This window comes from Lichenostomus cassidix, chromosome 1 (assembly GCF_008360975.1).
Source record: "Lichenostomus cassidix isolate B80296 chromosome 1, HeHo_3.0, whole genome shotgun sequence".
NCBI classification, from domain to species: domain Eukaryota; kingdom Metazoa; phylum Chordata; class Aves; order Passeriformes; family Meliphagidae; genus Lichenostomus; species Lichenostomus cassidix.
This window is the reverse complement of record NC_139479.1, coordinates 2,460,223-2,487,241: the sequence shown is the minus strand read 5'-3', so window position 1 is coordinate 2,487,241 and position 27,019 is coordinate 2,460,223. Positions and strand designations below refer to the sequence as shown.

Here is a 27,019-nt window from a genome sequence, read left to right as displayed (position 1 = left end):
GGCCAGCCCTTGATACGGACAGGAGAGCTGCGGGACACAAACCCAGGTGTTCTCCGGACACACCTGGACACACCTGTGGTTCTCTTTGCCAGGAGGGTGGGGAGGACCTGGGATGGAATTCCCAGAGAAGCTGTGGCTGCCTCTGGATCCCTGGCAGTGTCCAAGACCAGGTTGTACGGAGCTCTGAGCCCCCTGGGCTAGCGGAAGGTGTCCCTGCCCACGGCAGGGGGGTTGGTACGAACTGATATTTAAGGTCCCTTCCAACCCAACCCATTCCGCGGCTCCTGCGCGGGGAGGAGGCGCTGGGGTAGGCGGGACGCTCCCGAGCAGCCGCAGCCGGCGGGAGGGAGGGAGGGAGGGAGGGAGAGCGCCGAGTCCCGGCATCCCGCATCCCGCATCCCGCCTCGCCCGTCCCGCGGGAGCGCAGCGCTGCCAGCAGCGGGGGCGGCGCAGGAGGAGCGGGGCCGCCCCCGCGGAAAGAGCGCGCCGCCCCCGCCGCCCCGCGCCGCCCGCAGAGGGCGCTGCCGCCGCCCGCGCTCCGCTCCGCGCTCCGCTCCGCGCCCGCCGGGCCAGCGCAGCCCCCGCGCCTCGCCTCCCCGCCCCGCGCTCCGACCCGCGCTCAGCCGCGCTCAGCCGCGCCGCCCGCTCGCCCCCCGCTCCGGCGGAGCCCCGCGGCCGGCGGGTGCCGCTGCCCCCCGGGGCTGCGCGGCTGGCGGGAGGTGGGCGAGCGGGCGTGGGGAATGGAGACGCCCGACAGCATCCTCGGGGCCGTGTGACAGCGAGCGGCGCTCAGACGCGCACGGAGCCGCAGCCGGAGCCCCGCAGCCCGCGCAGCGCCGGGCAGAGCCGCCCTGCCCCGTCCCGTCCCGCGGGGAGCCGGCATGGAGTGACAGCAGCCGCCAGGTAAGCGGGGCTGCCGTGCCCGAGGGGACGCCGCGCAGCTCGGGGCTCGGGGGTTTGCTGCCTGTGCCCTCTCGCCTCGTCGCCGCCGCGTTCCTCCATCTCCCTCCTGCCCCAAAAATCGCTCTCCCCCGATCCCCCCGGGCGGCCGCGGCGGCGGTGCCGAGGGATTCGGGGCGCGTTACTTATGTAACCCGGGGGCGAGCGGCCGCGGCGGGCGAGGGGCGAAGCGGCAGCGGGGAAAGAGCCGCCGAGGGGGACACGGTGGGGTGGCCGGGCGGCCCCGAGGTCCCCTTTTCCAGCTGCCGTCGCGGCAGCCTCCCGCGTGGGAGCTCCAACCCCACGCCCTCGGGCAAAGCGCTGCCGCCGCGACGGGGCCGGGGCTGCGCCGGCCTCCCCCGGCTCCGGGGCTCGGCAGCGGGGATGGTGTCCCGCCCGGCCGCCCCCTCCCCAGCGGGGCTGGGAAGAACTTCAAAGCGGCGAGGAGGCGCGGAGCGGGGGGACGATGCTGTTTGGGATGCTCCCGTCTCACTTCTCCGCCGGGAGAGGATGCGCTGCGGGCAGCCGGGGCGAGGCTGAGGGGAGCCGGGGGAGCTCTGGAGGTGGCCGGGGCCGGGCTGAGTGGAGCCGGAGCAGCGATGAGGGGGCGGCGTGGCCCCGCTGGGCGGTCAGGGAGGGGACAGCCTCCCCCGGGGGACAGGGCTGGCGGAGGGGACGGGGGTGTTCACGGAGGGGTGCCCATCTCCTCTTGGCTCGGAGGGAGAGCGAGCTCGGTATCACCATGGCGACCTGAGGGAGGAAAGAGCTAAATAAATAAATAACTAGGAGATAACTCCCCCCCCTCTTCCACTCCCCTCCGTGCTCGCCGTCCCTTCCAGGCCAGGTCCGGTGCCAGAGGTGGGGAGAAAGATACCACGGACAAAACTTTCCTCTCGTGGTGCAAGCGGGCGGCGGAGGGCCGGGGGACAGCGGTGGGGAAGGGGACACAGTTTCGGGGAGCCGGGGACTCCCAAATCGCCGTGGCCGGAGCATCTTCTCCGGGAAGCTGCCTCGGGGCTCGCTCCTCATGGCTCTTTAGGATGCTTAGAACTCCTCTTTTCCCCCTGCTCCCCAACCTCTCCGACAGCTCCAAGGCTCTTTGCCTCTGGCTGCCGGACAGGGCTGGCCCCGCTTCAGCACCGCGGACAGCGGCGGAGAGCAGCGGCGGCAGCGCCCGGGGATGCGGAGGGGATGCGCGGGGGATGCGGAGGGGATGCGCGGGGGATGCGGAGGGGATGCGCGGCTCGGGGCTTTGGAACGGGGACCCTGCGCTGGGAGCACCTGGGGAAGCCCCCGCCGGTGTCCCCACTGCCAAAGTCACCCCCGATCCGCTCCCCGCTGGGTGCCAGGAGCCAGAGCAACACTCGCCCAGGGCCACTAAACTTTCCCGAGCCGGATGAATGCGGGAGCTGGGCGCAAACGCATTGACAAATGGCATCTTTCCCACGAGCTTGCTGCAGGTTGTTTTTCAGGACTCTTTCGCGGCGGTTCTCTGTAAGTTGTTACAGGTTACTGCGTACCCCAGCAGGGCTGTTCACACACACAACAGCCGTGAAATGAGCCCTGCAGAAATCACGAGGAATGCGTAGCCTCGGCTGGTTTGCCTCCAGAAAACTTGTGCAGAGAGAGCACTCGGGAGGAATTGAGCTCTTAGCTCAGGGAGACATCCCACTGCTGAGGGGCACCATTGCACAGGTGGAGTTTGTGCCTTTCAGCCGTGATCAGCTCATTGCAAAAACACCTCCTGGTCGAGCTCTTCTCCTCAGACAGCTGGTGACCAGTTTAAATAAAAGTAAAAAAGGAGAGGGGGAAAAGTGTTCAGGTTAGTGAGGATGCACCAAGAGCCAGGATACATTTCTTGCACTGATGGGCTGTAAATCACTGGCTCAGCTTGCCTATACCTATCTCATCCTAGCAGTTACATATGCAATTATCACTTCAGACCGAGAAAAAATTAGTCTAGGAAAGCAAACAGCATAATTAATACTATTCACCGGGGAAGATAGAGATGGATTAGTCACTTTTGGGCTGTTCACTGTGTCAGGATGTTCGTTTTTCATTAAGCAAACAGAATTTATTTGATCTCGCCTCAGTGCTGATAGGCAGTAAACTATAGGTACATGGAGAATTATTGGTTTGGAATCCAAATCCCTGGCGTCTCTGGGTTCTGCTCTAACCATCAGCAATCTATCAAACCACACCAGGACTGGTTTCCTGCTTTGCCTGGCTCCCTTCTTGCTTAGAAATACTCTGTTTCAAATAAGTCTAGAAGAGACAACCATATAGGTGAGTTCTAGTAAAGTGTGGGAGTTAGTTGGGTTTTTTACTTTTTCCTGGGATGCCCAGGGTGGGCATTCCCGGGTGGGGCTTTAGTGGAAAGTGTCCCTGCCCGTGGCTGGAATGGTTGGAATGAGATGAAACTTAAGGTCCCTTTTATCCCAAACCATCCTGTGATTCTATGCAGGGGCTCCAGGCAAATTCCTTGCTGAGAACAACAAGTCCTTTTTCATTCCCACAACTTCCTCGCTGAGAATAACAAGTTCTTTTTCATTCCCACATCTTGTCCTGACTCCACTTTTTGAATGAGCTAATGAGCTCATTTTTGGAAATGGAGTTCTTTATGGAAATGGAGACCTGGATTTCTTAATGCTGGGCCTCCCATTTCCAGGCCTGTCTCCCAGGGAATATGGGAATAAAGGACAGAACTGTAAGTACAAGCTCAGGAACTCATTACTTTCCTGTGGGAAAATGAGGAGGAATAGAATCCAACTCTTCAGAGCAGCTACCAAATCATTTGCAATACTTGAAGCTATTGATTTAGTTACGTAAGGCAGTGCTCCTGCAGCGTCACAATAATGCCACCAGATCATTACCAAATGATTTTGTCTCCTAAGCAAATAAGGAAAGAATTAATTATAGCAGCACCAAGCACAGCCTCAATCAGTTGTGCAAAAGGCAGAATTCTTTGTGGAATTTCTGCCAGTGCATTTGAACCACAGTCCATTTGAGCTTCCCAAGATACAGAATTTCGCTGCAGAAAAGAATTGTTTTTCACAAGCGTGTGTTTGTAGCCTGGTTTTGTATTCATTTTGTCAAACCATGGTACTTTGGAAGGCAAATAAGATCTTTCATTCAAACTATGTTAGAGAAACAGAACTTCATCTATATTTGCATAAAATACCCATCATAAGGGATATATTCAGATATTTCACAATAGGTTTAGGTATAAGCTTTCTGTTCTTGCTTTCACCTCTCAGGAACTCTGGACACTCTTGGTGACAAACGTGACATTCATGTTGGTCATGATCTTCTCATGGTGTTTTTACAAATACAAACAGCTTTATCCAGAACTTGTTTATATCCTTCTATAAAAGTAAGAAGGAAAATAATTCATATTAACATTCTCCCAAATAAATTAAATTATGTCTAGAACAGCAGTGCTTGACTCATTGTAAAGATCACATTTCTATTTTGTAATTGCCTTTGTTTTTGTGTTTGTTAAAAGCTTTGCACTTCTGTTCAGTGCTTCTCCAGGATGTTACTTTTTAATTGGGAACAATTAAGCAGGGGCAGTTTTTAAAAGATATGAGGTTTAGATGAATGTGTTACCTTTGTGTGGATGTACAGTTTTTACTGGTGGAGGCAGTTTGATACTAGACAACAATATTCCTAATATATTAAGTATTAATATTTACATACTGATTGTGCAGAAAGAATGTGATCTTTCTTAACAAATTCCAAATCTACCAAACAGCAAACCCAAGGGGAAAGTTTTAATCTCATTCCCACCTGACAGTGACTTTCTGGAAGACTTTTTTTTGGTTTTTAGTTGCTTGGCTTTTGGAGGTTTTTTCCCAGATGCTTTGCTAGAAGGCTGCTGATGTTGAAAACACAATTTTTATGTTTTATTAATAGCTGGACTAGAAGTATTGAACAATTGGAGGTTATTGAATCCCGTTTTTCCACACACCACTGCAATTTTTAATGATGCCCAAGGACACTGGCTGCCATGCAAGCTGGAGCCTCATGACTGTGCTGTGGAGTCTCTGCCAAAAGGACATCCCATCCCATCCCATCCCATCCCATCCCATCCCAGCCCCACACTCTGCAGGACATCCATGGGAACAGCCCTGGCCATGCAGGTCCTGGAGGAGGAAAAGCTCTGTGATCAAAACCTTGTGAGACTGGGATGTTTCTGTCCTTAGCATGGCAGGTATGAATCCTAAAGGAGTCCATAAGGAGGCTCAGAGCAACTTTAACTCCTCATTTAACTCATCCCCCCAACCTCATTTAGCTCATCACCCATCATCTGCCTTGTAGAACATCACAGGGGGCTGAGGGAATTTGGCAGCTGAGGGAACACACCTTGCTTCCATTTGAAAAGCTCATTAACAGTGATTTTTGCAGTCTACCCACGAGCTCTTACATATGGCCAGCAGAACATCCTGTCCTCAGGACAAAAAAACAAAGGGGGTGCATTTTCAAGTTCTTAAAAACAGGTAATTTCTACCCTCAGACTCACACAACACCCAGTAAAATCACAGACTTCTAGAATCATGGAATGATTTAGATTGGAAAGGACCTTAAAGTTTAGGGAATCTTCCATTGGAACCCCAAGCAGGCTGGCCATGAACACCCCTTGAAAACCTTCATGAGTGCAAGGGCTCTACACAGCCCTGACTGCAGAAGCCCCAATTTATGCACAAGAAACTTTAACATAAATGCCAAGGGCTGCTCAGAGAATATTTTTTTTTCCGGAGTATTACTCAAAAGAGCTTTGAATTAAAAAATAGCCACAAGGCAAAAGCCCATTCTGCTTCTATTTGCCAGTTCCGACCTCAGGTTAGACATTAGTGGTAGCTGGAAGTCTATATTCACAATATACACCAATCTTCAGCTGGCAATTATTTACTCCCAAGAAGTATTTACTTTCTTGTCTCACTCTGGTAGGAAAATAGCAGAGCATATCCAAGGGCAGAGCCTGCCTTGCAGTCAGAAACCCCTTAACATTTTCACACATAGCTCGAAATTCACAGGAGTACATTACGATTCCCCAGAGATTTAAGGGTTTTTTTTCAAGCATCTGCATTAATAACTCTGTGTGTGATGCAGACAGCAAAGGCTCAAGTACTTAAGGCAGGGAGCCTGTTATTAATGCTGACTGCTAGTGACCTACCTACCCCTTCTGGTGTTCACCCTGAGGGTCTCAGCTGCAGACTCTGACCTCTCTGTGGACATCCAAGTCCTCTGAAAAACCTCTGAGCCACAGGAAGGACCTGACTCATCCTAACACTGAGGAACAGATTGCCCAGAGAAGCTGTGGCTGCCCCTGGATCCCTGGCAGTGTCCAAGGCCAGGTTGGACATTGGGGCTTGGAGCAGCCTGGGACAGTGGAAGGTGTCCCTGCCATGGCTGGGATGGCACTGGATGATGTTTAAGGTTCTTTCCAACCCAAACCATTCAGGGGTTCTATGGGTTTGGGCTGCTGGCACAAAGGTAAATGTGAACTTTGCCATTTGGCTTTGATGCTCATGTACCCCATGGCTAGAGGAGGTTAGAGACAGTTTGGTGAGAGAAATGCTTCAGCAAACCCTTGCAGATGGTCCTAGAACCCTTCACAGGCCTCAGTCTTGATTTAATTTCACTTCATACCCTTTAACCTCTGTTGGGTCTTTAAATTCATCCACGGCCTCAGGAAGAGCAGTCCTAGATCTGATTGTTACTGCCTAGTGATGGCATATCACAGGCAAATAAAAACTGGAGATCATGGGTTTGTACAGCTGCTCTGGATTATTCCCCATTCCTCTGCTCTGTAGGGACTGTTGGAGGCTGACCTGAGGAAGCCACCATGCACAGGAATGTTTTGGGACTTGCTGGAGCAGAGCACTGGGGCTTGTTTCCTGATGAAAGCCAAGTGCTGGCGTTTGTGCTGAATTCTCAAAAAAAACCCCAAAAAAACAAAAAAAACAAACCCAAAACACTTCTGGACAAGAAAACAATAATGTGCAGATTGAAAGGGTGAAACAGGAGGCTGAGGGAAGGAATGCCATGATGAGAGTCTGCACGAGAGCATCGTTAATTCAATGCTCTAATCAACTGTGCTCTGCAGTGCTTTATCACAACCATCCCTGCATCAGCCTCTCCAGCTCAGAACACTTTGCAGCATTGCAGGAAATCCTCTGATTTTTTGCTTCCCATTAAAAAAAAAAAAAAAACCTCATTGTGTCTTGTCAATACAGACAACTTTGTCAATGCAAGCAAAGGAGAAATTATCATGTAATTTGGTATTTATCATAATCAAGAGCAGGGGTTCATTAGAACAATGAGCAATTGTCAAATTATTTCTCTGAGTACTGATTTGAAGAATGAGCAAAGGGTATTTCCTACCTTCCTGCTTTTTCTCCCACCATCTCCTGCTGACACACAGAGCCTGCAGCTTCTATCAGCCTGCCAGATCAATTTCCCATTCCTGAAAAGAAGCATTTATGTTAAATGATTGTAATTAAGAACCTCCTTACAGCTCAATAGCTGTCTGGACACGGAGAGGTAATTCCCCATCGATTTCCATGGGGCCAGATTTTCACAGGAAAATCTCCAAAAGGCAATGCCTGCCTTGGAAGTGCAGCTTCCCCGGGCTTCTGAGGGTATCATAGAATGGAATCATGGAATCATTGAGGTTGGAAAAGAGCTCCAAGATCATGGAGTCCCAGCTGTGCCCAATGGGCACCTTGTCCCCAGCCCAGAGCACTGAGTGCCACAGCCAGGCCTTCCTGGGACACCTGCAGGGATGGGGACTGCAAACCTCCCTGGGCAGCTCCTGCCAAGGCCTGAGCACCCTTTCCATGCAGAAATTCCTGCTGCTGGCCAAGCTGAGCCTCCCCTGGCCCAGCCTGAGGCTGTTCCCTCTCCTGCTGTCCCTGTTCCCTGGGAGAAGAGACCAAACCCCACCTGGTTGACCCTCCTATCAGGTAATTGTGGGGAGTGAGATGATCTCCCCTTAGAGCATCAGGAAGAACACCTGGCCAGCTCCAAAAGGCAACTCCAAAAAGCAACTTGAGTCCATCACAGATCTCAGGAGGCTTCTAGAGATGCCACAGTTTGGTGCCTCAGGTTTCATGGGGTGCATCTCTAGTGATTAAATCAACTTGGCCATCCACAGGGGCAGAAGGTGTGGGAGATGAATCCCTGTCTTCAGAGCTTCCCCACAGAACTGTGCCCACTAAACTTCTTTGCACTGTCCTGCATCTCTTCTTCCTGCCTGGCTTAGAAAAATACCAAGTTTATGTAGAAGTCAAGATGATTTTTATCTCTTATTGTTCCTGGCACTGAAGTGGCTCAGTGACCCCTGGTCTCAGAGCCCCTTGAAATCCCAGAGCTAGAACCAACAGCAGGAGCAGGGAGAGCACAGCTGGGCAAGGAAACGGGAGGAATCCTTTTTAACTAATTAAAACCAGGGGCTGCTCAATGATCTCAGGATTGCAATATGCTGTGGATCACTGTGGATCAGTGTCAGTGCAGAGAGGAAAGGAGGCTGAGCTGGAAGGGCTGGAAAGAAAACTGTGCCAGCTTTGGTGTTTCTCCTTAGTATGCTGCTGGCTTTGTCTGGTACAAGTGCAGGAAAGCAGAGCAGTTAGATGAGAAATAAATAAAATGCCTCATTTAGTTCTTCACTGAATGGGAGTTGGGGATTATCAAACCTTCACCCATCAGCATTTACAGAGGGGAGGAGGGGGCAGGAGGCAGCTGGATGCCATCCCACCAGTGCCACCCAGCATGGTGTGCCCATCCAGCTGGGAATGTCCCACCTGATCCAGAGCCTCTCCAGGCATCTCCAAATCCAGGGCTGGTTGATTCACTGCATCAGGGTTCCAATACTTCAGGTAGTTAATCATGTTCAATAAACTAGATCCATGTTTATCTAACCAGAGTGTCCCACAGGGATGTGAGCAATCCTCAGGAAGCTGCTGGATTCCATCTATGAGGCATAATTACATTAAAGCATAAAGTGCATCCCAAGCCTTCTGTGATTGCAAACAAAGCAGTGTTAATCCACTTCCCCCAAATACTCCAAAGTTGCGACTAAAACCTGCAAGAGGAACAGGCAAAGAGAACATTGCAGTTACTAAGAAAATATTCCAACAATATCTGCAATGTTCTAGTGATGGGGACTGTAAGGTTGCACATTTACAATTTGATTTTGTGGTGTTTGTTGGTAAGGATTGATTACTGTGGATGTTCTCCACACATTCACCACCTTTTCCCCACAACAGGACTTACAGATTTCAGAGATAACCCCAAACTGCTGCTGAAATTCCAAATTCTGGGCTGGCTGAGTTCTTAATTTCTAGTCAGAGGAAGGGAAAATACGTCCAAATGTGAGAAGGTTAAAATTTGGAAGGGGTGGGAAGGAGAAGGGCTAAAGAAAGAAGGGATAAAGACATAGAAACGAGCAAAAAAAAAAAAATAAATAAATAAAGGGAATGGAAAAAAAGACCAAGAATTGGATCATAAAACTCCTATATTTGGAACAGCCCATTCCACAGTTCTGGGGTGGCTCCCTGGAATGTAGGTGACATCAACATCTAAATGCTGCTGATCACTATTTTCTACTCCTTGCAAGTGGCAGATTTGTGGTCTAAGCTACAGCAGTTAAAACACTGACCCAACACTACCAAAGCCTTTGCCTTCTGGGTATATAGAAAATATGTTTTTCCTTGATAATTATTTTTTATAAACTGCTTTCCAGGAAAGAAATAGGACCCACTGTGTATAAACAGCAAATGCCTGGTATTGACATACTGCATTTCCAGCAGTGTTTGCTGCAGGAGTTTTGCTTTTCCATGGAGTAAGACACAGAGCAGATGTGAAGCCAAGGTGTCTCCAGAAATTCAACAGAAATATCGTGTAAAGTCAAAGAAAAGAAATTATGTTTGCAAAGAGCAGAACTCGTGGTTTGTTTGTTGTTTTGATTTTAACCACAGCTGCTTTCAGAAGCCAGACTGGTGGGTTTGGGGACAACTCAAATATTGGAAGAGAATTAAGCAGGAAAATCAGGTAGGGCCTTAGAGATACAGCAGAGGAAAGGTTTATGATATTAACATAAGGAGAAATAATAATAACAAAAGAAAGTGGAGGAAGCCTTGCAGGAAACGCTCAGGAATAGTAAAACCCACCAAGCTGCTACAGAAATAGAATCACAGCAACTATGTGATCCTCTAAATTCATTTTAGTCAAAGAGCATTAAAGTCTCTCCCTTCACTTCAAGGGGTTTCATATCAGACCTTAAATGTAAATTTATTTTAAATAGGCTGGTATGTAGGAGAGAGAGGTCTGACATGCAGCTGCCTTAGCACATCCCAGGATGACTTCATTCCTTCAGAATGGCATCAGAAATATTTCTATAATCCAACCTCAACTTTGTCCCTCTTTGTGCTTTGGCAGTGTAAATGCAGAGCCAGCAGGGAGAGGGGAAAGGGATCCAACAGCACATTCTAGAAACCTTGACAAATATTCCCAGTCCTTTCCCGTTCTGATGATTTTAAATGGAGTTTCTCACATTTGGCCATAACACAAGCACGTGGTGCTCCTATGGGAGTTTTGCAGCTCCCCAGGATGAAAAAGCACATTTTCAACAGAGGTGGATGTGCAGAAACCCAAATATCGACCAGCCTGAGTGTTTCTGCTTGATCTTTAATTTTTACCAGCCTGCCTTAGGTCCAAGGCATGGATCTGGGAGTAAATATGAAAACATATTTCAAAGCAGCTTATTTTAGAATTAATGTCTGCTGGCACCTGCATGGAACGTCAGTCAAGAGCGGCCGAGGTGAGCACAGCTGAAATGGTGAAATAAAAATATTAAGCCATCTGTTGTGTTTTACATCTTATTTTTAGAAATTCAGAACAAAGTCAGATTTATTCCTACCTCCCTTTAATGAAGTTTTCCATAAATAAGTAGTGCACTGACTCCTGACAATTTATGGCAGAAACCAGTTCATTAAAAGCCCATTAAAAGGCCAAATTATGTTCAAACCAGGGAATGTGTAGGCAGGGCCACCCCATGAATTTCAAGATAAAATCCAGCCCAGGAGCTGGGCTGTGCTGTTGGAAAAGGTGGGAGCAAACAGTGGCAACTGAAATGGCAAGAAATCTTCATTTTGTTCCTGAGAACAACGCCTCAGGCACCCTGCTTATGAGCAGAAGAGGGAGAAAAATCTGACTTCACTGTTTGCAAATTACACAGAGGAAGAACTTGAAATTTCCACAACCATTTCTGGCTCCAGGCAAGCTTTTCATTTCAGTGAAATCCGAAGTTGAGTGAGGCTGGACCCCAAGCACACATTCCACATTTCAGCACAGTCCCAGACTAATTTGGATTTTTGTGAGTTGACCTCAGATTGAATTGACCATCATTAGTGAAGATGCAGCATCAGGAAAAACCACAAACCACAAACCCCAAAACAAAAACAAACCACAAAGAAAATAAACCAAAAAATCCATGTATAAACACACACACAAAAAATTAAAAATCCTAAAGTTCAAACCTAACTCTCCATTTCTAATTGTAATTATCAAAGCCATGCCAAATAAGTTAGAATTAGTATATTTTCTCAATCTCACACACCAATGTGGCATGCAGAAAGGAGGGGATCAGTGTAGTTTGATGCAGCTGGATAAACACGAATTAATAATCAGCAGAGAGGTCAAAATTTAGAACTGTTAATATTAAAAGTTTAAAAAAAAAAGAGGTTGAAAAGTTTCTCTCGCCCAATAGAAATGATCTTAAAATTAACTGGGAGATAAAATGCTTTACCTTTACACTGTCTGTGACTATTTCCTCTGGGCCAATAATCAAGGATCTAATCTTGTGTGTCCTCCCAGCTGCCAGGATTTTGGTGCATGTGGAGAGACTCTTGTTCAGTGCATTTAGAGTTATTACTCTAATTTAACACCTACCATGAATCTTAAATGAGCACAGAACAAAACCTAAGAAATAATACAGAATATAAGAATTATTATATCATTTCCCAGAATTACAGAAAAAATAGCTTAGAAGGGAGCTGTGGAGGTCCTTACCAGGTGCCAAGAAGAGGGAATAATCCTTTCCCTCAGCTGTTTGTCCCAAAGCATCCCAATGTACATTTAGCCTTCCCTGCAGTAGGATACCCAGCTGATCCATGGATATTTGTGGAATATCCTGCACTGGTTGCTTCCCAGCCTGCACTGATGCATGGGCTGTTCTTTTCCAGGTGCAGGACTTGGTGTTTTCCCTTGTTCAGCTTCATGAAGTTCTTGACATCCCATTTTTCTTTTTTGTGTGAGTGACATCCCTGTGCATCCACTGCTCCTTCCAGCTGGGTGTCACTGGAGGCTGAGATTCCCTTGGTGCCCCAGAAGGTTTTGACCCCAAAGGGGCACCAGGAGCTGCTAGATTTGAATCTCAGACCCTTCAAAGGCCAAGCCCATTTCTCACCCCTCCTTACAGTCCCTCCATCCAGTCTATTTGTCCTTTCTTTGGCCAGGAAAATCATGGGATAGTATTGGAAATCTTGCTAAAGGTTCACTGCTCTGCCCTCATCCACAGACCCAGAGGATTTGTGCTCAAAGGCTGTCAGATTGGCCAACCATGGATCAATTTGTTGCCTGGAGAGGCTGTGGTGCCCCTGGATCCCTGGCAGTGTCCAAGGCCAGGTTGGACATTGGGGCTTGGAGCAGCCTGGGACAGTGCAAGGTGTCCCTGCCATGGCTGAGGTGGCACTGGATGGGCTTTAAGGTCCCTTCCATCCCAAATCATTCTATTATTTTAAGATTCTCAATCCAAGCTGACTGTTTCTGACCATGTTCTTGTGTTTCATCTTTCTGGGAAAAGCTTTGTTGAGAAAATATTCATTTGTTTCCCCGAGGAGCAAAGGTAGGTTAATCAGCCTGTTGCTCCCTAGATCCACCTTCTTATTTTTCTTAAAAGGACAACAAATCATTTTCCTGTTACAGTCAGAGGGGAGTTTCTTATGCAGTTTGATTTTAAATGTGTTCATGTTTGTTTTTCTAATTTTTAGATTTCATCATTCTTCCCACTTGGAGCATCCTTGTCTCTTGCTGCTAACTTGGCTGATTCTCAGGGTATAACTTGATTTTCTGTGTGAATAGTCCATCACTGGATGATTTCTTGGCAATCTTTTTCAGATTTGTGTCACATTTCTAGAAGGTTTATATTTCATTTCTAAAGCCTTCTCATGCACACAGTAGGTGCACAGCCCAGGAATGGGTTTGGAATTTTTGGAATTTTGGGGAATTTTCCTTTATCAAGTGTTACCTTTATGAAATTCCTGCCCTCACCAAATATTCTCATTCTATCCTTTCCATGTGCACATGCATGGGAATAAGAATAATTTGAGAAAATTTTAAGTCATTTGCAACAAAATCAATGTCAATAAAAGGGTTTAATCATCCTCTTGGCAAATGCTTGTTGTGGGAGCAGCTCTGCACTGCCAGAGCCCACAGAGCTGTCTGGGCATGCTGAGTTCCTCAGGAATTTTGCTTTAGTTACTTCTGAGTCCTCCTTGTTTGCTTCTGCTGTTTCCAAGTGGGTATTTTTGATCCCAGTCAAACATAAAAGGTGGCGGCTGCTTTTGAAGTGACTGAGAGTTTCCCCGACTCATTTCAGTGGGAATAAATTGAAACCCTTAATTACATTTTGTCATCTCTATCAATCTTTGTGGAAGAACCTCAGCGCAGTGATATTTCCCTCACAGGCATATCCTTGTGGGATAATAATTGAAAATGTGAATTAACTGCATTAGCTATCACATAATCAGGGCTTTTTTTTTTTTTTTCCTAAGACAGTCAAATTTCTGATTGACTTACACTGCTACAGCAGTGATTTGAATTAAACAGCTACCATTCTGCCATTAAAAGCAGAGCGAGAGGATTACAAGGAATTCTGAAACAAATAAACCTTTGCTCCACTTTGCTTTTGTACAAATTGTTTTCCCCAGTTTCTTTCTCAGCTTCATGACTACAAACATCTCTAGACTATACCTGAGGCCACCAGAGCTGTTTTGGGTGCTGAAATGAACTAAATACTCATTATTTATTCCCCCTCAAGTGGTTGATCTTTGCATCACCTTCTTTTCCCTTTGCTCCTTCTCCTAATATCTGCAGAAAAAAAAGGAGAAAAAAAGGAAAAAAAAGAAAAAAGCCTTTTTGCCATTCAGTTTGTCAAAGGTGCTGAACAAAGCCTTTTATCCCCACTGAAAAGGCCTCTGAAAATGTGCCATGGTTAGCCTCCACACTTGGATGGACTTCCCACATCCCTCCTGAAGGTGTTCTTCCCTTTTCCTCAACAAATATTAATGACAAAGCTCAGGTTTATAAAAGTATGTTGACTAGGGGGTGAATTAGCCTGTTTTGAGGAGTAGGCAAATTTTAATTTGCCCAGATTAGAAGGAAATAAATCCCATTCTTTAGCATGAACCCTCACCTGTTCTGGAATGGTTGTGTTCCCACTGGAATGACATATTCTGTCTATTCTGTCTCACACTGGAATGACAAATTTCGTGCTCCAAACGTCAGGCTGAGGGGCTAAGAAGTGTTGAAAAACCCTTGAGAGCCACAGGCAGACAGAGAATGCCACTTTCTAAACAAAAAGCAATTAACCCTTATTAACCTGTCCCCCTCCCACAGGCAAGGGGCCAAGATGAAAGCACGGAGTCCTTGCTAAAAAAAAAAAAAAACCCACAAGGAGAGTTTATTTTCGGGAACAAACCTGTGGCATCAGGACAGGGAGCTGGAGGTGACACTGCAGGGCTGTTTATCCTCCCTCAGCTCCATCAAAGTCTCACAGCGTTCAGCTGACATATATTTAGTGCAAAACCCAACGACGGCTCTCTCCTAATTTCCAGCATTTTGAACTCTTCAGCAGCATCTCAAAGAGAAGCTTTTCCCCTGCCTCTAGCAACTCCCACAGAAAGAGGAACATTTGGAGCTGAGCACGGTTCCAGTAGATGCAGCACAGCATCTCTCAGCTCTACAGAGCTGACAGGGCCAGGAAAAGGAGGTCTGATGGGAAGAGATGCAAGAAGAATTCCATGGCCAACTCTTGTAAAATAGCCACCTATTTGCACCAAACAGGAATGTCGTACTAAGTACACAATTATCCATGGTTTTGTCAGGTCACTGGATTAAATCCTTGGGCTGCAGCATCTCCCTGCACACACACAGAGATGGATATTTTGCCTGGCACAGTTATCCTCCAATCTAAATAATTCCCATTAAAGAACTTCATTCTTTCAGCTGTCACAAGCCGAGGTTGTTCACCTTTCTCATGGAATTCAGTGCTCCATCCCACTGTCACTTTCCTGTCTCTCCATGCTGCTGCAGCATTACATAACCACCCTGTGCCAAAGCTGGAGGAAAACCCAGCTCAGGAGCCCAGCAGAGCCACGTCCAGGGATCTCCTTGGAGAAAGGCACAACCTCAGAGCAGACCAGCTCCTGGGGGAATTGGAGTGGTGGGAGGGAGAGAGGAGAGAATGATGTGCAAACAGCAGAGTCTGAGTGAATACAGAACATTTGTAAACCTGCTCATATTCCTGGGAAGGGGTTTCAGCCTTTCCTCCACTAAGGGTGGGAATTTCTCCCAACGTGCCTGAACAGAGATTAATAGAAAATATAAAATGAGTAGCAATATTTGTTATTTATTAACATCCCACTATTCAACATGAGTATAAGGCCTGAAGCATTCTGAGCATACAGAGCATGGAACAAATGCAGTGCAGAGATTTCATTTTTATCCAAAACTTCCATGTGATGCTGTTGCCACATTACAGAATTATTCCAATAATAATTCTACCAAGAGCCAGGACTTCTCCAGATACAGGAATATCCTCACTGCTGTGCAACTTTCAGAGCCTAAGTCAGCAATTCTCTACAACAAAATGTCCCACCTTTAATTCACCACGGGACTCAGTGTCTTCCTTAAAACAAAGCAGCAGAATGCATTTAGGATAAGTGGTTGGTAAGGCACTGGCCCAACAGCTCTCAAGAGCTAAAGAAAAAAAAAGTAAGTTTCAGGATGGAGTTTTAAATATAACATGTTGTATTTAAATTAAATTTAAGAGTATCGCAATGTACAGAACCAAGAGCATGAACAGTTGAACACAGGACACCTCAGAGACTGAAACAGTAGATCACAGAATCAAAGAATGGTTTGGGTTGGAAAAAACCTTAAATCCCACCCAGTGCCACCCCAGCCATGGCAGGGACACCTTGCACTGTCCCAGGCTGCTCCAAGCCCCAATGTCCAACCTGGCCTTGGACACTGCCAGGGATCCAGGGGCAGCCACAGCTTCTCTGGGAATTCCATCCCAGGGCCTCCCCACCCTGCCAGGGAACAATTCCTTCCCAATATCAAATCTGAACCCACTCATTCAGTTTGAAACCATTTCCCTTTGTCCTGTCACTCCTTGTAAAAAGTGACTCTCCATCTTTCTTGCAGGATCCCTTGATCAATGTTATCATCTTTAGATAATTTAAAAGGTTTTGCCACAGATCCAGTGTCAGCACAGAGAAAGAGGAGGGATGAAGTTGGGCACCTTCATCTTTGAGACCCTTTGATGTGGCACTTGGGGACATGGGCTAGTGGTGGGGAATGGTTGTGCTGGATGACCTCGAGCAGCTTTTCTGAGTTTCCAGGGGTGTGCAAACACCAATGGATTTGGCACGGGCCTGAAATCAAAGCCAAGCATCATGAAAAGGTTCTGAAAGCAATGAAGTCAGGGAGTGAACCAATCTATTGAACAAATCTGAGGATTCTCCTTTTATTTCCTGTAGTTTTACATCAGCACAGATAAGACATAAGATGATCAGGATATATTCCTGGTGCACAAAAGGTCGTTCCAGTGCTTTTCCAGTCATTTTCATTTTTACACAGGGAAGGACTTGATAAAAGTGCCAGGTAGGGATAGGAGATGAGAGAAGCAAACTGTTAAAACACTGGGGATTGAAAACAGATCACTGGTCTAGAAGGATCAGGACATCAAATCTCTTGTGGGTAATTAGAAGAATCACACAGATTCCAGGAGCTGTCAGTTGTAGGGATTTGGGGGAATTTTGTAGAAAACTGCAGCATTCAGGGAAAGCTTTCCCCAGAGAAAGGGCACAGACACACCCAGATCAGTATTAAAAGAAAATCAGATCAGAAAAGGAATCCAGATCTAGTATTAAAAGAGATTAACTGAACTAAGTGGAGAATTTCACACTGACCTCACAAGAACAAAGCTCACACAGAGTGTGCCATGCCATTAAAGATAATTTCTGAACGAAATAGGGGTCAGCACTGGAAGCCAAGAAACAAAGAGAAGTTCAGCCTGGAAGAGGCATCAGTAACAGCAAGAAATTAATCTGTGAGTAGATCAGGAGCAAGAGGAAGTGCTGAGAGAGTCTTGTCCCACTTCTCAACAGGAAGGAAAGGAACAGATGATATTTAGTAGGATAAAGAGCAATTTTTGTGGGTTTTTGCACAGGAAAGGGCAGTGGTGACCAAGGGACTACTCAAGCCAAGAGGGAAGAGCCTTCCCTATAACTGAATAGGACATAACACAAAGCTTGATGTTCTCAAATCGATTAAACCCAAATAACACACTAAAGGACAGTCTGAGACAACATCAAATCCACCTGAGAATTCCTGGAGAATGAGGGGAATTCCTGCAGGCTGGAAAGAGTACATGTGGTGCCTGTCTTTAACATGAAGGATGCTTGGCAGAAAAAGGAAGAGAAACTGGTGAATTATGGACCACTCACCTTAAATTGGGCTCTTTAAAGAACAAAAACTGCTTTTGGCACCAGGAAATAAAACCAAAAAGGCTTTATCAACAGCACATTGCATCCAACCAGCCTGATTTCATTGCACAGTAGATCAACACAGGCTAAGAGAGAAGCTGAGGAGGTCATCAATTTTGATTTTATTAAGACATTACACCATCTGCCACAGTATTCAAATCGGGAAGCAGGGAAACCTGATCCAGGAGAAATTACCTTCTCATGGCTACAAAATTAATTGTAAAATGGGCCAAGGAGTTACCAGGGATTCATTGACAGCATGGAGGGATGTGTCCAGGTGGGTCTGGGGGGTGCCCAGTGCTGTCTTAGACAAAATAATGTTTGGACTGATGGAATTAACAGCACTTGTAATGCATTTTAGAGGGTCAGATTAGCATCCCAAATGATCTTGACAAAGGGAAGGAAAGGTCTGAAAGATCAGATTCAACTCCAACAGCAACAGAGACTATTCCCCTCAAACAGGAATAATTGGCTACAAAACCAAAGAATAACAAAACCCCAGAAAAATCAGCTACAATAACAAAGGACTGGAAAACAAAAAGAGAACAAAATTCCCAAACACGCCGTAAATCTTGCATATTCCACCCTGGAATATCTAAATCAGGCCCTGGAGAAGCAGAGCATCCCACTCCTGAGAAAAGCATCCAACACCTGCTTTCCTTCGTGCCTGCTGACTCTTTGCCACCACAGAGCCTCTGCTTCAGATGAAATCAAAATTGTTTGATGTCTCTTCGAGCCAAACGTGTTCTCCAAGGTGTTGAGCACTTGAGGAAGGCAGGACAGGTGTTTTCTCAAGGGTTCTCAGAGCCTGGTTGTGTCTGCCAGGAGCCTCCTGCCCCCTGAGCAGATCCTGGGGAGGAGGGAGAGTGTTTGGCTGCCTTGCTGAGACATTTGGAGGAGGAGGAGGAGAGAGGAGGAGGAGAGAGGAGGCTTTTCCTGAGGAAAGCTCCAGAACTCTGACTGAGCCACCCTGGGCTCAGGACCCCAGTTAGGACTGGTCAAGAGCCTAAATGACAATCCTAAAATGTCATTGTCTGGAGGTCCCTGGAGGATGTAGGGTGGGAAAAGCAGCAGTGCACAAAGCATGGACGACACTAAAAACCCTTCCAGGGCTTTCCAGTCGAGCGCATCGAGGCGACAGAATGTTCCTCTCTCCTTTTTGGGCAGCAATCACCAAAAGCAGATGTTCCACTCTGCTCATTTTTGTCACTGGCACTCAGCCCCCTGGCAGGATCCAAACAACTGTTGGCATCCTTGGAGCAGCTGGGCAGCAGAGCTGCTTCCTTCACTCACACAATGGATTCTGAGTAACCTCTGAGCCTCAAAGCTCACTGCTTTGTAATCTGGGTTTTGGCAGGCTTGTCCTCCACTCCCCCTGCTCAAATGTGGTATTCCCCAGTCCTCACAGAGGCTGGGATGTGTCTTTAATGCACCAAAAATGCTGGTGGAAAATAGATGTAAAATCCATGGCATTTCCAACACTCCTTTCACTTTCACCGCAGCAAGAAGGACAATTTCAGAGCTGTCCTTGCAGTTTAACTTCTCAGGATCTTTGTGAATTCAAGCTTCATCAATAAAGCAGGAGAAAGGCTTCAGTGTGATACATTTTTTACTAACATAATACAAAATTTTACATAAAATGCTGAATAATTCTGTCGTTGGACATACTATTTAAAAGTGAAAATGGCAACAAATTGTTTGAAGAATGAGTGCTGTTAGATCCAGCATTGATAGGTGGAAAGAGAAAAATCATACCTTATAGGTCACAGTTCTTTTGCTGGAAGCAGAATGTGATGCCTTCTGTGGAAAAAAATTGAAATAAAAACCCCCAAACAAACATAAAAACGATCTACCTATTGGTTTAGTGCAGAATATTAGGAATGTGTCACTGATAGTACTAAAGAAATAAAAATAATATACACCTGATTAGGCATCAGATGTCACTTTCCCTGTGTTTTAGTTAATTTTTATAAAGAAAGAAAAAAAAACCAGCCCAAAAATAAACAAACTGCAGCATCAAATGTCACTTTCTCTGTGTTTTGGTTAATTTTTATAATGAAAGAAAAAAAAATCAGCCCCAAAATAAACAAACTGCAGCTTCTCACTTCTGCAGCCTTCCCTCTGAGTTGTAAGATCACACAATAAAACACTAAACAGGGCTACAGAATGTAAATCATCTAGGTGGGAGTTCCAGCAGGAAAACTGGAGATGTACTCAGCAACTCGAGAGGAGATTCATGATTCAAAGGAGAAAGGGAAAAGCTGCACAGAAAGGTGTTTCAATATAGTGCAATGGTCAAAAATTGCCATAATTTCTTCACCAAAATCAGCTATTTAAGTTCTGCTAGAAATCAAAAAACTCAGGCATGCTGGGTGAGTTGGGCTGCTCCCTCTGCAGCCAGCCAGTGAGGAGGAAATAAATATTCCCTGCCTCAAATCCTGTTTGCAGTGGGATAAAATGATCTCTGGGAGCAACAGGAATCATCGAAGAGAGAAAAAGGAGGTGAAAAAAAATGAATTCCACCATTGCCACCTAAGATTTCTTTAGCTTTCTGCAGAATATATTATCCACGGAAAACGTGGCTTCACGGAAAATTCCACTGGAAGTTTAATTTGGTGCATCCTCTTGAAAAGGAAGGGATGTGTTACTAAAGGGACAGAGGAAGTTCCTGGGAGGATTAAGGATTTTAGGGCTTTTAGGCTTTATTTCATCCTCTGGATCTTACCAGCAGGGACAACCATCAATATTTGGGAGGAGTTGATATTTTAAAACTCCTCGTAAAACAGTTTGGGGGGAATACATTGGGTGTAGTTTCATGGATCTTGTGTGAAATATCTGCTGATATTACTCCAAATTTCAGGCATAATTGTGCTTTATGGGATGAGCTTGAAGCAGAATAATCCTGATGTGAGGATTTGCTCAAACTCTTTTGCCTATTTCACCAGACAGGTGTAGGATAGAGAATAAGTACTCCTAACATAGATACCAAAACTGAATATTCTCCTCATAAATATACAAAAACTCCACTAAAAAACTCCACTGGAATTATGTTATATCTGTTTATGCTGTTTATATCTCTTTGGGAATCATATACAGAACTCTGCACGAGATATTTTTAGATTACTGCATGATTTCACGTGACTTGCATCTAAATTTAATCCAAAATTAAAATGAGTAACTACATTATTTCAAACCCCCAGAAGTTGGAGGCTATTCCAAATGGATGATTCAATACCAAACCCAAGAATCAGAGAATTGTTTGGGTTGGAAAAGACCTTAAAGATCATTTAGTTCCATGGGCAGGAAACTTTCCACTAAACCAGGTTGCTCAGAGCCTGGAACTTGAATTTCAAAGAGTTGAAATGTTAAAAAAATAGATATTTACTTAATAAAATAGGTGATTAATTAGTTGGAGAAGCAAGGATGTGTCATGCAGGGACACAGAGGGACCTGCTCTCTAATGAAGTGAGAGCTGTCATTGCATGAAGCATTCCACAGTTACACATTTTAGAGCACTCTCATTAAAATCCGACGATTCAAAGGAAATTTAAACAATGTTTTAACTCCTTCTAGGTTGAGTGTGGATCTATAGAAAGGTGTTTAACTGTTGGCAGAGAAGACTAAAGTCCTGAGAATGTCTGATGGCACAAGTTCCTTGTTCCCCATGAAGCTGTGCAGACAAACCCCCTGCATTAGTAGCAGCCAGCATTTTATTCTCAGGTCTGTTTAACCTTTAGCTAAAATTCTACTTTGGAGGGGCAGAGCCTGAAAATCCAGGGAAGAACATGACAAACAAATAGATTCTTTTGTTGTTACTAACAGTGGGGGTCTGGTGATCTCAGACCACACCACATAACCCCAGGTGAGGAGCCTGTCTTTGGAAAAAGCAGATTTTTCCAAATGATGTCAGGAGAACTCAGGAAATGCTCAGTCCATGTCATATCTGCCTGCTGGACCCACAGGTTGTAGTGTAAACATCACTAAATATTTGTGGTATTCATAGAATCAGAGAATCCCAGAAGGTTTAGGGTTGGAAGGGACCTTAAAGCCCATCCAGTGCCACCCCAGCCATGGCAGGGACACCTTCCACTGTCCCAGGCTGTTCCAAGCCCCAGTGTCCAGCCTGGCCTTGGACACTGCCAGGGATCCAGGGGCAGCCACAGCTTCTCTGGGAATTCCATCCCAGGGCCTCTCCACCCTGCCAGGGAACAATTCCTAATTCCCAGTATCCCATCTAACCCTGTCCCCAGGCAGTTTGCAGCCATTCCCCTTTTTCCTGGCACTTCAGGCCCTTGTAAAAGTCCTTCCCCATCCTTCTTCTGTCTCTCATCACCACACACCTTCCTCTGCTGCATCAGCTGTATCTACAGCACTCAGGAAACTGTGATTAATTACAGAACTGAAATTAAATTTTCATATAATTCCACATAGACAGGGACCTGCAGGACAAATTTCTTCCAAACTATTTGACCTATCAGTCCATATCTAGGTGCCTTTTGTGCTAATCTCCCTTCCCCCCCGCCGTGGTTTAACCCCAGCTGACAAATAAATTCCATGGGGCTGCTTTGTCACTCCCTCTCACCCCTCCAGTGGGCAGGAGGGTTGGAAAGAAGAAGTAAACCTGGTGGGTTGAGATCAGAACAGTTTAATAGTAGTAATAATAATAATAATAATAATAATACACAGATACTACTGATAATAGTAATCATAATGGTGAAAAGTAGAGTGACAGAGACCAGGAGACACGAGTGATGGACAATATAATCTTCACCACCCACTGACCAATTCCCAGCCTGTTCCTGAGCAGTCACTACCAGTCAGCTCCCCCAGTTTTATCCTGGGAATGATGTCCTCTGGTGTGGAATATCCCTTTGTGTCGCTGTTGAGCAGCTAGCAGAGTAAGGAAGTCAGTTCTCAGTGGCAAGAAGGAAAAGGCCTTTATTGTTTTGATTTCATCATATATATAGAGTTTTCAAAAGTCACCCAGATTGGTCAGTCAGAAACCTTCCCCTAGGCCTGATTGGCCAGGCCTGCACCGTCCAAGTCTTGGGACACTGTTTTTAATAACATCCAAACCTTATCTTTATTTATAAAACACAAAAGGATTTCTCATGGGAAAGACCTGTGCTAGCCACACCTTTGGCCAGTCCTGACTGTGTTTCCTCTCAGCTTTGTGTGCATCTCCTCATTCTCAGAGAATGAGAAACTGAAAAATTCCTGGATTTAGAGTAAGCCCTGCTCACAATGCTAAACTTCAGGGTATTTTTTCATACTAATGAAAAAATTAGTAGCCAAATTAGTAGTTAGTAGCCAATTAGTAGTTAGTACCCAATTAGTAGTTAGTACCCAATTAGTAGTTTGATTAGTAATCAAACCAGCCACGAGGAAAACAATTAACCCTCTCCCAGCCATAACCAGCAGACCTTAGAGTGTTTCCTCTCCAGCTATATCACCTCCAGGTTTGCTGCTTCCAAACTTTTTCAAGCCACAGCACATTCAGTTATTAGTAAGTACAGAGAAATGCCAGCTGCTAACAAGCCAGGATGAAATATTTAAACATCCACTATTTTTGTCAGTTCTGAAAATGATGACAACCTCCCAGTTCCATTATGTATGCAGTTCCATACCTCTGCTTCAACACTGCAAATCTACTAGCAACTGTTATTAACTGCTTTTCTTTATTAAAGGTTATGTAGTCAGAAGTCTGTGGAGGACTTTGTTTGACTGCAAATAGCAAATTTTCCTCCCCAGTTTTCACTGTGAATCACTCTCATGTTCTCCACTGGTTCTGTCAGTTTAACATCATTTGCAAGTACATTGGAGGTTCCCCACTCGAGTAAAACACACAGAATGCATAAAAAAAAGGTATTTTGCTGCCTGGTGAGAAGGATTTTGTTCCAATTCTTTCTCCACCTATTGTCTTTTCCACCCTTTTGCCATGAAGGTAATTCAGAAGCCAATATGGAGAGAAGAAAGGAGTTCATTAAAATCACTGCCAAGGAATAGTAAGGAAAATAAGTGTAGTGAAATTAAAACGCAGATTAAAGGCCATGCATTTGTGCCCACGTGCTTGTGTCTGTGAATCCAAAGGGACAGCAAATTCCATGGCTTGGCTGGGGATGGATTTGCAGGAGGTTTGGGGGGAAGGGAGTGTTGCCACCCTGTTCTCCTAAACAGATCATCCTCCTACCCCCTCCATTAAAAAGCAAGCAAAGCACCTCTGAGGAAAAAAAAATGGCAAAATGTTTGAATTTTCCAAAATCTAACCAAGTCAGGGCAAATCTAATAATTCCATTTAATAAGACTTTTTCCCAGCTTTTAAAAAGCCAATGTTTTGATGTTGCAGGGTGTTGAACCCTTATTGTGCACTCCTGCTATCAAAGGTGCATTATAATGGAAATGTCGATGATGCCAGGGCCCAGCATGTGCTTCCAATTAGAATTCTTCATTTTCTGCTAAGATGTTACAGTATGACCTGATTAGCTCTGCCAGTTATCAGGGCTCAGCTTCTGTGACTCCTTATCTTATTCAACAACCACTGTCTGACTCTGTACATTTGGAGAGGAAAGCACCACATCCCTCCAAGACCAAGGAAGTTTTATGGAGTCCATAAAATCTTCCACAGAAAATTAAGTGTGGGTCAGGGGCAGCATTTCCAGCTGTTTTCTGTCCCTGAGTCCTCCCTGCCTGCTCACATGTCTTAATAAGAAATAATTAGCACAGCTCAAACTGCAATTCCACAGTGCAGGTCGATGTCTGGGGTTTTTAGGTATAACAATTGCACACAGTGGAATTTACTGCGGCAGAACTACCTGCAAATTCTGGAGGCTCAAAACAATAGGAAAGTTCTCTCTTTTCATCCAGGATTCCTCAGTGATGTTATCAGATGAGGAACAGCATGAAAGCCCTTTCCTAAGAACCAGTGTCCTTAGTCAGCAAGAAAAGAGCAGTGCATTATTTATGGAAAGCAGGCAATATGGAATCCGAGGGAAAGGGTGCTAGATGAAGTGCCAGATTAAGCCTGAGCTTTGAAAATGCATTTTATGTCACACAGAAATAAATATGTCTGTTAGGTCAATTAAATACAATCATCACAAGACGTCTTTTCCTGCAAGTTTTACATTAGATTTAAATTTCAAGCAGTGGCCATTCTTTTTGAATTATTCCCTGGGAGGATGGTGAGGCTTTGGCACAAAAAAGTTGTGGCTGCCCCTGGATCCCTGGCAGTGTCCAAGGCCAGGTTGGACACTGGGGCTTGGAGCAGCCTGGGACAGTGGAAAGTGTCCCTGCCATGGCTGGGGTGGAATGAGATGATCCTTAAGGCCCTTTCCCACTCAAACCATTCCATGATTCTCTGATTCTACATTCAGTGCCACAAAAATCCTTTTCCAAGCACTCCAGCCTCAGCAGTTGCCTCTCCTCACCCTCCCCAAAGCCACACACACATTCTGCAGACGTTTTCAGCGTCTTGTTCTGCACCAGCAACATGAAAGAATAGCTGGAGAGGCTGGGCAGGCAGGAGCAGGTTCTCCAGCTGGGAGAGGGAATGTTTTTAGCACAGAGCTGCATACGCAAGGCCTTCGCCTGGAGGTGGGTGTTAACGTAACTTTTTTAAAAGTGACAGTAAAAATGCAGTGCCCAGGAATGCTGGGCCAGATGGATCCCTCGCTGCTTTCACGGGTTATGCCTCAAATACCACGGTGCAGATGGATTTGGGGGGTGAGGTGATTTTCTGCTGGGTGAAACACACTGCCAGCCCTTCAGTCAGTATTGATAACGGCAGGGAGAGGCTGGGAGTGTTCCAAGAGTGGAGATGGCGAGTTTACACTTTATTGACAAAGGTGTCTGTTCTCTGCAGCTCTGTCCTCATGTTTCCCCCAGGCAGCCTGCAGTGCCCTGGCCTGTTCTGGTGCTGCCTTTGCCTGTGTCAGAGAGAGCTGGGAAGGCTCCATGCTTTGCACTCAGGGAATCACAAATCCCAGGATTCCTGAGGTTGGAAAAGATTTCTAAGGTCATTGAGGCCAAGCTGTGCCCAATGCCCACCTTGTCCCCAGCCCAGAGCACTGAGTGCCACAGCCAGGCCTTCCTGGGACACCTGCAGGGATGGGGACTGCAAACCTCCCTGGGCAGCTCCTGCCAAGGCCTGAGCACCCTTTCCATGCAGAAATTCCTGCTGCTGGCCAAGCTGAGCCTCCCCTGGCCCAGCCTGAGGCTGTTCCCTCTCCTGCTGTCCCTGTTCCCTGGAGCACAGCCTGACCCCCCGGCTGTCCCCTCCTGGCAGCAGCTGTGCAGAGCCACAAGGTTCCCCTGAGCCTCCTTTGCTCCAGGCTCAGCTCTTTCTCAGCTCCCTCAGCAGTTTTCCAGCCCCTTCCCAGCTCTGTTCCCTGCCCTGGACACTCTGCAGCCCCTCCAGGTCTCTCCTGCAGGACCAGAACTGGACACACAGTCCAGTGAAAGGGAGGAGGACTTGTTCTAACCAAAAACTTAAATTTCTAGGTTGGGCCCCTTGTCTGGATATGCTTTCTAACCAATTAAAGGAGACAGATACCTCCAGAAGATGATTCCCTAAAGATGATCCCATCTTTAGGAGGGAGCAAAACAGTGGCTTTTTTTCCCAATTGCCTGTAGACAGGATGAACCAGCAAAGCTTTAACTTAGAAGTGGCTAAAATCCAACAGGTTGAGAAGGAAAAAAAGCCATCAACCTGTGTATTATGACACATATTTTGAGTTATATCTGCAATCATTTGTTTCAGTGCAGTTTGGAGTACATTCACCTCTGCTTTCCCAACCCTTTTCCAGCACTAATCCTCCCTCCCGGAGCGAGCTTTGCAGAGCTGTGTGGGATTGCAGTGCTGCAGATTGTACTCTGCTAGAACTTTCTAGCCTGAGTTGCACTCCAAACACCCACAGGCTTGCACTAGGAATTTTAGGCTCAGAAGGCTCCACATTACTTCTCAAAGTAGGATAACAAACCAGTATCACCCTCATGATTTTACAGATTAAGCTGCTTTAAGCTTAAATCTGGATCCAGGTTCTCCCTCGTCAGCATCCCTTTTCAGTGAGGTTATTGTAACTGGAAGCAGAAAGGCTGAAAAAGCAGGTAATTAATGTGCTGCCTGTGGGAGGGAACAAACAAAGGGAAAACAAAAGGAGCTGTGGATTTCTGCTAAACCACAAAGGGGGGGAAAAAATCCCACCTTTTCACTGTACCTTAGGCTGGTTCGTCACACCGTGTTTCAATAG

At 46.1% G+C, this 27,019-nt stretch overlaps 1 protein-coding gene across 2 annotated transcripts in view; it reads left to right on the top strand.

Moving 5' to 3' along the window:
- The first annotated feature begins 641 nt into the window (after nt 1-641).
- Nucleotides 642-27,019, top strand: part of KCNJ6 (potassium inwardly rectifying channel subfamily J member 6) — a 143,011-nt gene continuing 116,633 nt past the window's right edge. For both annotated transcript variants that reach the window (XM_085080695.1, XM_085080614.1), the window contains exon 1: nt 642-903. The gene's annotated coding sequence lies outside the window, so the exon portion shown is untranslated. The remainder of the gene's footprint in view (nt 904-27,019) is intronic.